The sequence below is a fragment of the Malus domestica genome, chromosome 10 (genome assembly GCF_042453785.1).
Source record: "Malus domestica chromosome 10, GDT2T_hap1".
NCBI lineage: Eukaryota > Viridiplantae > Streptophyta > Magnoliopsida > Rosales > Rosaceae > Malus > Malus domestica.
In genome coordinates, this window is record NC_091670.1 from 20901613 (window position 1) to 20915315 (window position 13703).

Sequence of the window (13703 nt, forward strand, 5' to 3'; positions counted from 1 at the left end):
TGCAGGCCATGCTACTCGATGGTGCAGGAGATACGACGCCATCTGGGCTTTGTGTTTAGGGTTTAGGCCTAGAGCCGTGACTTTAGGATTACGTTTCTCAGCTCAGGGAAGGGGATGGCCCATGCGACATGGTTGGGTTTCAATGAAACCCTAAAAAAAATATTTTTTTTTAATTCAATTTCAGGTTATAAAATTAATGAAATAAGATGCATATTCAACATATAATTTAATGCATGGATAGATATATGATGCAATTCATGGCAATATCAATTCAAATAATTCAACAATTATGGATATAATGCATACATAATTTATGTAGACTCTAAAATTCGAAAAACCTAAAGTTAGGCCGTGCATTATGGTGAATGTTCATGCTATCAGGGCTGCAAAAATATCGAGATAAAAACCGTTTTTTTTTTTACAGAAGATTGTGTGATAATATTGATGAACTGCTTTGATGCAAAAAACTTTCACGTCAGAATCCTAAGCGCAGTGGTAGGAGCGTGCTAATAACGTGTTGTGGCCTATATTTAACTGATAGGGAAAGGGGGCCAGCTGCATAGAGAAAATATAGAGAGAGATGTGTTTGTAGGGTCGTGTAGAGGATGTTATTATTCCTTCTACGCAGTGCCTTTATTTATAGTAATAAGGGAGGGAAAAAATCATTCTCCTCCAAGGAATACAAGTCCTAGTTGAGAAGAATAACTAGAATCAAATCTAATCTAGGATTTATACAATCACACTTAAATAAAAAAGTTTATAACAACTCCATAATTTTAAGAGGCTTAAAGCAAAACAAAAGAAGTTGGTGGAAGTAGGAAAACCCTTACACATTAATACCGCTTTGGTGGCAATTCTTCTGCCATTAGTTCATGAAAAATCTTCCTAACCTATTATCCAAGAGAAGAGAATCCAACCCATGTTACTTTTTGAGCGTTACCGCCACGGATTTTGGGCCATCCTGCGGGTTAAGATCTATTTAGCTAGAGATTTTTTAGTATCAGGATGTAGTTCAGTACGCTTAAGTGTCATCATACAAGTAGTTAGATACTTGAAAAAAAATTTAAACTACTTGTATTATGATTTTGATGTACTGAATTGTGTGTGACAGGCAAACAGTCCGGTACATTGAAAAAATTCTTCTATTTAGAAGTGCTATGGTTTGGTACAATGGATTATTATTCAATTACTTCATTAATTACCTAAAAATATTATAACTTAAGAAATGCTAAAGAGAGTCTCTTAAAGTGGAACTCTCTATGAACTCTTTATCACCTCACAGTTTAACTAATAATATTGTGTCGAAAAAACACAGAGTCTCCTTAGCAACTCTTACAACTTTAGCATTGTGAATTCGTGGAATGGATCTAGGGAATCTAATTCTTGGGGAAAAAAATCACAATAATTTGTGTACTTATAATAATTTATAAATATCTAGACTCTATTAATTAAGGTTGTCAATTAAAGAGGATAAAATGTCAATCATATTCACAATCTCACGTATGCTTACCTTTTCTCTTCATGCTTAACTTCCATCACATGCATGTTATCTGTAATATATGCTTAACAAATGCCACGTGAAATTTCCAGACACTCTTGTCTCTTGGTGATTAGTAATATATATATATATATATATATATATATATATATATATATATATATATATATATATATATATATTTTTTTTTTTTTTGGAATATAACCTTCAAAAGATGTAGGTGTGGGTAGGAACAAAAAGAAAAGGACATCGTTAAATTCTTACGTTAATGTCAACATTGTCCTGCCACACGGAGGTTGGGGCTGGGCTAGGTCATAAGGAGGGAGTTGACACGGTCTTAATTTGGTGCCACTATATAATTATTTTGCTTAGTTCCTTGAAGCTGCCATCTAGCTAACAAGAAGATGCATGCCAGTTTATATGACTCAATTTGTTATATCTTCTTGTAACAGAATCTTGTGGTTTGTAAAAGATATCCTACCCTTTTATATATTAACTATATACACACACACAAACTTTGACCAAAAAAAATACACACACAAACTTCGTCACAGCCAATAAAAAGGGAAATTCTTTTACAAAAATAATTATTATGGGTCCAATAAATTAAATTGAATTTTTCTATCGTTTCTTTCTACAGATTTTAGTTATTTAGAGATCAATTTAATTAAAAGAAAAGTGTTAGATAAAGTATATATTTTTTAAATAATTTGTAAAGACGGATTAGGCGAGATTAGATCTTCGTCAATAGTAGTGTGCGAGTCGCCAACCCTCTCCCGAAGGAGAAAGGACCGTTGTACCCAGAAACCCCCCGCCGGTCCCCTCTCTACTAGATTTTATTAATAATATGAAGAAAAAAAAGGAAAAGTAATACAAGCGGGGGAACTAGGCCAATACTTGCTAAAAACAACTTTTGAAGCCAAACCCTAACAAGAAATAGAAAACTGCTTGAAACAAGAAAACCCAGTTACAAAAAAACAAGGTAAAGCCCATCCTAACAAAATCGAAAATTGGGGCGAAGAGAAAGATTATGATGATACACAATAATAGCACAAGGAGGATAAGAGTCCCACCACTAAACCCTAGGATGGTCCACTCCAAAATTTACCAAACAGTCAGCCACCTGATTCCCTTTGCGAAAAATATATGTAGCTCTTATGCACATAGAAGAAAGCAACGCTCGACAATTCAACCAACGAACCCTCAAATGCCAGGGAACATGATTATGAGAAGCATAAATGAAAAGAACAGCCAAGGATGAATCACACTCAATCCAACGGGATTGCCAACCGTTCTCCCAAGCTAAGTTTATCGCATGAATTACAACATGCAATACAACTTCAAAAAAGGTAGCCACCCCTAAAGAAGTAGCAAAATACTCTACGCATGAACCAAAATGATCAAGAAAGATACTGCCAGTACCAGCCAATCCCGGTGATCCACAAGCTGCACCATTAGTATTTACCTTGACCCAATGTAGAGAAGGTGGTTTCCATAAAACTTCAATAACACGAGGTGATTTGGCAGGACGACCAGACAAACCAATAGCACGAAGAATACAAAGTTCTTCCACATAATTTTTCATGTTTTCCTTGCTCAGTGAATCAATTTCAAGGAGCTGACAATTAATTAAGCGAACAATAGCAGTAATGGAAGGTCGACTATCGTTAAAACGAAGTTTATTACGTGCTGTCCATAGACAATATAAACAGGCTCCAATTAAACCCCACCATAAAAGTTGAATCTGAAAGCCATAGCCTTTGCGTATAGGATAAGCGAAGAAGGTCATAATATCATCAAAAGGAAAGATCACCCCAAACCAATTTAAACATGAAGACCAAACCTGACGTGAGAAAGAACATTCAGAAAACAAATGTCTCGAAGTTTCCACATGTGAGCAACAAAGGGAACACATGGAGGGAAGAGCAAAACCTCTATCTTGTAATAAGGAATCTGTAACAATTTTCCGATGCATGAATTTCCATAGAAAAAGAGAATTTCTAGGACGAAAACAAGAATTCCAAACCCAACGGTCCCAAACCACCAAAGGTTGCTTGCTTCGTTTAATATCGTAGGCATGAGAAAGCGTGAGATGATCATCAGAAGAATCAATCCAAATCAAAGTATCATCAATTTTAGTATGTAGACCAACTTCTCAACTAATATTATATACTAGGGTACTCTTAAGATCATTTCTACCCGTTGGTGGAGGGCAAGAACAATGAAATTGTTTTCATTATTCACTCTAAATAGTAATTGCTTTTATGCAAGTCTACCCATTTGGGAGGAGGAAGGGAAAAAGTAAAAGCGATTACTATCTACAAACATATTTTTTATTAGTTTAATGTTTTCTTTGTTTTATCCCCACATATCATTATTGCCATAGTTTTTTGAGTAACTTTAAAATTTTAATTTGCAAGGGTTTTTAAACTTTGTGAGATTTTTAAAGTGTCAACTTCGTAAGTTTTTTGAAAATTTTAAATAAATTCTTTTTGGTTTTTTTTATTTTTTTAGAGTTTGAATTAATTATGGCTGTTGAATTGGGCAATTTTAGAAATTAGAGGTTCACAAAGAGCCACGTGGCGGGCTGCAAAACCAAAAGGTCTACTGGAGTTCATGTGGTAGGGCCCCACCCTTTATTTGTTGGGCTTAACTCAGGCGCAAGCACTTGCAGTTGTTGGAGGGGCAGATAAAGGTGTTGGAGTGAAAATGCACATAAGCCTTGTGGCTATGGAGTTTGGTTGATTTTTATATTCACTAAAACCCAATGTGTATATTGTTCAAAAAAAAAAATCAATGTGTATAGTTTACCAAAATTAAGAGAAAGCAAAGATGTATGCTAGGAATTCAAGAAAAAAAATGAGACATACTAAAAATAGTAGAGAGGGATCGTTGTTACCGACGATGTCGGAGAAGGGTTGCCACCCTTAAGGTTTGGGTTCACCGGATTAAAACAAATTTGGAAGTTTGGTAGATAATTTTTTTTTTGTTTTTTCATCTTTAAGGATTAAAAAAAAATTGGTATAATTTTTTTTTTTTTGTTTTTGCATCTTTAAGGATTAAAAAAAAATTGGTTTTTTTTTTATTTATCAATTTTTTTAGTTGGGTCTACAGAAAGTTAGGTTGAAACAAAATATCCTTGGTTTTTATTGTGTTAATCATGCTTTTCATGGGTCTCAATTTTTTTGAGGAAAAATAATAGTAACACAACTTAAAACAAACTCTTCAAAAGTACGATAATTCATACATAGGAGAATGTACGATCATGTGAAAACCTTGCAAGTGGCCAATGGGAGGCTAAAATGCCTCTATGAGTCTTCCTAGCCCCCGGAATGGGTGAATAACCGTGGCTTGCCACCAGTTGTCCCCCTTTAAAAAAAACGATAAGATTTATTATAAAAATCAAATTTTTCGTAAATATCTCTTTGATTATTTATTTTTAATTTATTGTTCTTCATCTTGCTTTAAACCCCATTTATAGATGTTATTTTTAATTTTTATAATCAACCTATATCACAGGTTAACTGTATTTATCTACCTATATGACAAATTCTTTTTTTATAAACAGCCTGTCACATATTATGTGTCTTGCTTATAGGTATATTACGTTTTTTCTACTTTTTAGATAGGTTTCATATCTCACTTATAGGTATAATATACATTCAGATATTTGTTACTTGAGTTAGGGTAGAATGTTTTGCAGATAGATTTATGTTAGTATATTAGTTTTTTTTTTTTTTTTTGTGATAAGATATTAATAGATTTTTTGGAGTTGGAAAATGCATAATATTAGAAGATTTTAATTGATTTTTAGTATTTTTAGAAAATATAAAATGAGTATAAAAGCAATAAAACATATAATTAGATAATTGGACTTACTCCTAAAAACACTATGTTTTTGGACCTGGATCTAAAAGCCCCAATAAAAAAATTGCCTAGGTAGGCCTTTTTCTGGTCGTCCGACTACCACCTAGCGACTTTTAGAACACTATTTATTTTATAGGATTCTTAAAAGTCACAGATTTTGATGGACTTTTAGTGTTTTTATAGTTAGTTTTTTGTCATAGCAAATCCAACCTCTCCCCTAAGATTTTGATGGATTTCGTTTTTCTCACTCTAATGATATACTCCACCACCTGCCATCATGTATCATTATCACCACTTCTACCACCGTATCATTATCACCACTTCTACCACCGTGTTGCCACGACCGAACCTCACCATGACTATCTCCTATATCCCCACCACCACCTTTGAAACCATCGTTGCCACTACCCTTATTGTCATGAATATCATCGCTACCCCTACTATGACCACCACCTACACCACCATCACCATGACCACCACGTCTACCACCATCATCATCACCACCCTCATCCCTACTTCTCTAACACTCCAACATGACCTTGCCACCACAATCACCACGTGATGTTTCCATCACCATCATTGACACCATCATATAAAGCTACTTTATCATGGTCATGATCACCATTTCAATAATGAAAATTAAAATATTATTGTTAATTAATAAATTGGTAATTGAAAACTCCACGGTACTTTAGAAATCTAAAATTCTAGTATTGAACTCTCTAGGATTAAGCAAAAGTATACTATTTAACTCATTTCTTTTTAAACATAAAAAATAAACATCATTGAAAGTCTGATATTTATAGAGTTTATAATACTTAATATTATTAAATTTGCAGACTGTTTAAACGAAGAGATACTCATGCTACGGGTAATGCTAGGGTGACTAAATTTAGAGACTAAATTTTGGAAACTAAAGGACATGGAAGGTTATGATTGGTTTATTACTTAAGCGTTGATAAACACACTCATTCCTATTGGTGACACATCATTTAGTTTGTAAACTTAGTCTTCAAATTTAGTCTTCCTAGCTTTACCCCTCATGCTACTAATTAAACCAGCTATATATAAGTTGTAACTATAATTGAATAGATGTATAACCACGTGAAATATTGAAATCTATGTATTTGTTTCTAATATTTTAGTAACACTGAACTAATGGGTGGTTAATTAAAGATCACTAACCGAGATAGTAGAGAGTGAAACACGTGCGGATTTATCTAAAAAAGTTTCAAAGAGTTGCACTGCCATTGAGAGCTTGCTAGCTAGCTCTCCAATTGAGACCAATTAAGTTTGGTCAAACAGTACTGCTTTGCTGCATCATACTTGCCTGGGCATTAATGTGCACATAATTATTTACAAATCCAATCAACAAGCGTTGTATTTTAAAAGGATTTTGTTTTTAAAAAAATGTAAATATATATAGTCTTTCTCGTTAGAAGTTAACAAACAAATGATCAATTAAACATTTAAGGCTACGTGAGTTTTATATTCGTATGGAGATGGAGACTCTAGGGCAACAGGGAAGTTGGGTCTAGTCAATATCAATGTGGAGCAATACTTTGTCTAGCTCATCATGATGACCATTTCTTTTGTTTTTGGTTAAAAAAAATTAATTTTACCAAGTTTAATAAAATTATTGAAGTTGTCATTAGAAATGAATCAAGAACTTCTTAGGCCGATTTCAAACGATGAAATTAAGGAAGCACTTTTCCAAATGCATCCCACTAATGCTCCAGGACCTGATGGGATGTTACTTGGGTTTTATCAGAAGCACTGGGAGATAGTCGGCCAAGATGTGTGTGATGGGGTAAGGTACATTTTATCTTACAGGCATATGCTTCGGAAAATTAATTATACACATGTTACGTTGATACTGAAGAAAATTGATCCTACATCAATGACTCAGCTCCGCCCAATTAGTCTTTGTAATGTGATTTACAAGATTTGTTCAAAGGTGCTCACTAATAGATTGAAAATCATATTGCTGGAGGTTGTCTCGCCATCACAAAGTGCCTTCATTCTAGGTAGACTTATATTCGATAATTGTTTGGTAGCTTCAGAAATTGCTCATTACATGAATAGGAAGAACAATTGGTGGAATGGGGCGATGGCATTGAAATTGGATATCTGCAAAGTGTATGATCGTATTGAGTGGAGTTTTTTGAAGCAAATAATTCAAAGGCTAGGGTTTGCGGAGGGATGGATTCACTGGATAATGATGTGTGTTACTACAATATCATATTCCTTCAAACTAAATGGGGAGACAATGGGTTTTGTCCAACCTAAATGTGGCATTCGTCAGGGTGATCCATTGTCTCCGTTTTTATTTGTTTTATGTGCAGAGAGATTGTTGGCACTATTTGATTCATGGGAAGCACAAGGTTAAATTCAAGGTATCAAGGTTTGTAAGGAAGCCCCAAGTGTTCATCATCTTCTTTTTGCGGATGATAGTTTTATCTTTGCTAGGAGTTCTCTCCAAGAATGCATACAGGTGAAGGAGTTGTTACGAACTTATGAACGAGCGTCCAATCAAGCTTTGAATCTTGCAAAAAGTAGTGTGGCATTTAGTACAAACCTCACGGTGTTTGATGCATCGTTGCTTGCTAATTGTCTTGGAATGGAAATGGTGGATTATCATGGAAGGTATCTTGGTCTACCGGTCTTTGTGGGCTAGTCAAAGAAAGAGACTTTTGCTTATATTAAGGACCGTCTTTGGAAGAAGTTGAATGGATGGAAGGCCTCCTTCTTGAGTAGTGCAAGTAAAGAAATTTTGATAAAAAGAAGTAGCTCAAGCAATCCCGTTGTATACGATGCAAACGTTCTTGTTACCTAAGACTTTTTGTGAGGAGCTGAATCAAATGGTGGCTCAATTTTACTGGGGTAGAGAAGCGGGTAAGCGTCGCATTCATTGGATGAAGTGGCAAAAATTGTGTAAACCAAAAAGTGAGGATGGCCTGGGATCCAAAGATTTATACGCTTTCAATTTGGCATTACTGGCTAAGCAAGGGTGAAGATTAATTCAATCCCCCGACTCTCTGGTTGCTCGTATTTTTAAAGCAAAATACTACCCCACAACAAATTTTCTGCAAGCCCAAACTTCATCTAACTCTTCTCATTGCTGGAGAAGTGTGGCGGCTTCAGGGATTGTCATTAAGAGGGGTGCTCGATGGAGGATTGCAGACGAATTGAGTATACATATATGAGGGGATAGCTGGTTGCCAAGGGAGAATTTGTTTAAAGTTCTTAGTCCAAGACAGACCGGAGTGTTGGAGCAATATTAGAAAATATGAAAAATAACAATATAATTCCAATGATGATAATCATAAAGAAATTCACAACATCAATTATATATGAAATTAATATAAACAACTAGAGAGATAGTTAGAAAAACTGACAAACTTGGAGATTGAGGCTTGCATAAATGCAATGTCCTAAAGATAGAATTTTGCCCCTACTCTTGTGCTTGTAGTTCGGTAGGCGTCCGTCTCCCAGGATTCAACAATCTATAATCCGAAGTCAAAGCACTTCAATCTTCGGACTCTGGCGAACTTTATATATTCCGTACTCTCAAGACACGACTCGGAATTTGACACACGAAACATTTGAGAAACAAAGTGGGGAAACCCTATTTCTCAAAAGTAAAAATTAACTCTAATTTTCTATATCTAATACCAATTGTTTCATGGGTTTATATAGAATCCAAGTACTTCTTGTTAAGGAGATGTAACTTTTCATCTCTAAGCATACATCACTTATCAAGAGAATACACCTAAACAACATAACCTTTCTAAGAAAACGGTTAACACTATTTTTCATTCAATTATTAAAATTATATATTACAATATTTCATACTATAATATATAATTTCCAACACGGAGTACACCCATCTCTTACCGTACGCTCCTTGATGGTGGACAATGGTGGTTTACGGTGAAATATATTGGTAGCTGGTTTATAGTGGAGGAAGCAAGCTTGATTTTAAGTGTCCCGTTGGGTTTATTTAGTCCAGTGGATTCCATGATATGGACTAAAGAATCAAATGGTGTATTTACAACGAAAAGTGCTTATTTTGGGCACGAACATGTCATGGTTTGGGTGGGGAGGAATTGGTTGGCTCTACACTAAATGAGGAAATGAAATTTTTATGGAAAGCTTTGTGGCGTGCCAAGGTCCTGGGGAAAGTCAAAATTTGTGTTTGGCATGGGTGTATGAATGCATTGTCTTCACAAGTGAATTTGAAGAATAGACGAGTTCTTCCGGAGGATATTTGTGGGTTTTGCAATAAAGAGGCAAAGACAGTTGAGCATGCTGTGTTACAGTGCCCACGTTCTGTTGCTATTTGGTTTGGTAGCCCTTTGGGAATTCGTACGTTTTCTACGGTCGAAGAGGGTTTCGGTGGGTGGTTGACTAATATGGCAAAAATAGTAACTAAGGACTGTTTTGAGTTGATTCTCGTGTTAGTGTGAAGTGTACGCAATGAGTATTTATGGAATGGTTTCGAGGCATCCCCTCTGGATGTCCAACTTAAAACTCAAATGTGGTTGTCAGAATTCAAGAAATGGAATGAGATTCAACCGCCTGAAGCAATGGTTCGTGTTCAGCAATGGAAGCACCCAGACTTTGGTTGGATCAAGTGTAATTTCGATGCTGGCTGGGAGGAGAATGCTTCATGTGGGGGTGTTGGGGTTGTTGTTCGAAATGCCACACGAGCTTTTATAGTTGTAATGGTGAGTCGAGAGTATGGAATTGGTTAGGCTTTGCATGCAGAAGCTACTGTTGCACGGGTAGCAAGTGTGTTTGCGCAACGTTGGCATGAGGGACAGGTACAAATGGAAGGTGATGTTCTATTGGTGGTGGCGGCTATTCAAATTACTGGTTCAGCATTGCATGGTCATCTTGGTCATCTATTTGCGGATACACAACAGATCCTTCAGGGGTTTAAGCAATAAAAGATTCCTTTCGGCCCTAGAGAGACGAATAAAGTGGCACATCATGGTTGAGTATTACGCTGGATCATCCTCTTTCTTGGTTTGAAAAACCCCTTGATGTTATTAATGATTTATTAGTATAGGATAGTCTCAATTGTTAATTGGTGCGGGACACTCTTTTTTCTTCGATCGGGTTGAAAGCCCCAGCAAGGTTTTTTTTATTGAGGCCCATTGTTAGCACCCTATTCTCGATTATGTACGTATTTCTCTATTCAATGAATAAATTATTGAAATATTTATCACTGTTCAGAAATTACATTTTTTTTCTTAATCAAAAGCGATAATAAAATTCAACAACAAAGCAAGAAGTATACAAAACACAAATCTCACAAAAATTACAAAAACAAGACACAAATCTTCAACATTTTACACGAATCTCATACGCTTCTTGATTGAGAGCATATGTACGGTTCACTGTTTTGCATTTAAAGGATATAAGAAAATTGTAAGTGGTTAATTGACTGACTAGATAGGAGCTTCTTCTTTGACTCAATCAACCTTGAATTTAAACATTTGGAGCTTCTTCTTTGGCTCAATGAGCCCTAAATTTAAACATTTCCCTTTTCTTGGTGTGGTATTTAGAATTAGTATTGCTCGTAATAAAAGGGTTTATATCACAAATACCCCATGAAATTGATCCACACCATCAGAATGGTCCCTGAAACTGAAAATCGATTAATGTAGTCCTTGAAAATAGGTGTCATACATCAATATAGTATTTCCTTCACAATGTCAAAAGTTTTGTTATGTGCTGATGTGGCACATAAATGGGTCCCACAAGATGTGAGAGTTTTTATCACAATTGGTGTCCTTGAAATTGATTCACACCATCAAGATGGTCTTTGAAATTGAAAATTGATCAACATAGTTCCTGAAAATAGATGTCGCAAATCAATGTGGTCCTTCTGCCACAGTTCTGTCAAAAATTTTCTTTTGTGTTGATGTGCGTTTAATAATTAAATAAAAAAGTTGTCAAAGCACATTTTTCCACAGTGAGAGTATCTCAAGGCAGAGCTCGCCATTCTTTCCATCATCAAGATCACCGGGAGAGCGCTCCACAAGCTCTCCAAGGTTAAGGTTGTTAGGTTGTTGATCAACTAAATGTTGACGGTGGAGTCACAAAAGTCGTCACTAATCCAAGCCGTCACCAAAGGTGGTCTTGATCTGGATTCAAAATTCAATGAAGGGTGTCGAAGGATGTAAAGATTGGTGTCTTGAGAATATTTTTTTTAGAGAAGAGACGGCGAAGGCTACAATAGATGGAGGTGGAGGAGTATGGGATAAGATCAAAGGTGAATATGAGACCATGTGTAACAACCCGTCCCTTATTTTATGATTTTATTATTTTAAAGGAGCAAAATCATGAAAATGCCCCTAGAGGCGAGATTGTTAACTTTTGTTGACTGCCTTTTTCGTGACACGTACGAGCCAATATTTTACCGTATTCTTGTAGTAATCATTGCTACGAATGCATAAGTGCTAGAATTGAATTTGGAGCTACAATAGAGATTTTACAAACTTATGAACATGAAGGGCAATTTGGTAATTTCATGTTTAGAGATATTTTGTGGCTTGTTTTATGAGCCACGTGGGGCCCACACCCCACTCTTTCCCTCTTTCCTGTGTCTCCCAATCCCCCAGAAATCCTACTTTTTTTCATCTCTTTCCATTCATTTGGTGCCACCTCATCTCTCATTCTCTCATTTCACTTTTTCTCACCTCTTAGCTCCCTCTCATCTCTTTCTTTCTCTGCAAGTGTAGAGAAGCCACCCAAGGCACACACAACTTGCCACCTTCTTCCGAAGAACTCCACGTGAACTACCGAGGTCTGCCTTGACTCTCTTGTTCCCTCACTCATTCTTTCATTCAATCTTTCTCTCATCTTAGTAAAACACCACCGAGCCATCATCCTAGCCATGTACGACCATCGCCAATTCGGCTAGCCTCGGAACCCAGACCATCTTCCCCTCGACCTTACAAACTTAACCCAAGCTTTAGGTTACTGAAAATCATGCAAAAAGCTCACATAGAGCTCTGTTTGAAATCTGAGTTTTCTGGCAAGAATCTCACCTTTATGGCGAAGGTAAGACTTCAACGATGTTAAATTAATTCCCTGTAATGTTATGAATAAATATTTGAGTTCTTATGTGTGTTTTGATGGAATTCGGTACAAAAAACATCTCGGGGGAGTTTTCTCTAGTTTTTTTTTTTGGAACTTAGAACCGTGGCTATAAAGCCACATTCAGACTCCCTTTTAGGCCAAATTTGGCCATAACATGGCCTCAAATGGGTATAGACCTATTCCCTACACTTTTAGCTTCACTTAGGGTTTTGTATCATCGATTTTGGTTGAGATTTGAGCTCGTTTGGAGCTCTGAAAGTTGGCCCTACAACCTGTAAATTTGCAAGCTTCGCAAGCAAGGAAAGTACCAGTGTACTCGCAGGTGCGTAGGGGAGCAACCGAGAGTGACGCGTGCAGCCACCTTGTGGCGACATGTGGCGGCGCGTGGATGAGCTCGAGGTCCCCCCTTAGATTTCTCGACGTGTCGAACCCGAATCCGCCGCCAATTTCCAGAAATTCGATCCTTTTAAAATAGTTCCTTTACTAACCGTACTTTGAAAAAGTGTAATTACGTTAATACATTATATATTTACGTAAATGGTTTCGTTTCTAGGTGAAACGCGTCGCAAGGATCTTCGATGCCCACGAGGCGGGTTTGACCCGACGATATGACTGTGAGTAGGTCTTTGCTTTTAAATATTATATATTTATTTAGTTTCCACATGTATATTTAATAAAAAAAATTCTATGTATACCTAGATTAGATTAATGTTTATAAGAATTAGTGAAATGGCGGAATTTACAAAATTATGTTAAATCCTACGGGATGCACAAGTATGCATACTACTATGGGATTTTATATATAGCCATGATTAATATTTTATTTGAATAATATTTTGTTGACTAGAATTATCGAATCACTATGGCATGACTATATTTACGTTATCTGCTCATCATGTGCTACATTGGTGCTTGTACTCGCTCGGGTCAAGGCCAATCTTCATGCGTATGTTCACATCGCACCATACGCTAACTATGGATCCATTTTATGTGACAGTCCTATCCTAGGCAATTAGGACTCGTATGTGATGCGCATTGTGCCAGTCTTCATGTGATTGTAGTACTAAAGCGTAAATCATTATTACACCCAATCATGTTCATGTTACAATATCTCTACATGAACTTGTGTGTTAGCATATGTCGATGAGCACTCGATATGAAATGTTTATTTATGCAAGATATTATGGTTACTGGAGGTTATGTGTTTGTTTATGAATTATTGTGA

At 36.2% G+C, this 13703-nt stretch overlaps 1 long non-coding RNA gene across 1 annotated transcript; it reads left to right on the forward strand.

Annotated features, from left to right (window-relative positions):
* The first annotated feature begins 12026 nt into the window (after positions 1-12026).
* Positions 12027-13338, forward strand: LOC139188884 (uncharacterized). Its single transcript, XR_011572260.1, has 2 exons — positions 12027-12439; positions 13032-13338. It is a non-coding gene; the product is annotated as an uncharacterized lncRNA (long non-coding RNA).
* Positions 13339-13703: the final 365 nt, after the last annotated feature.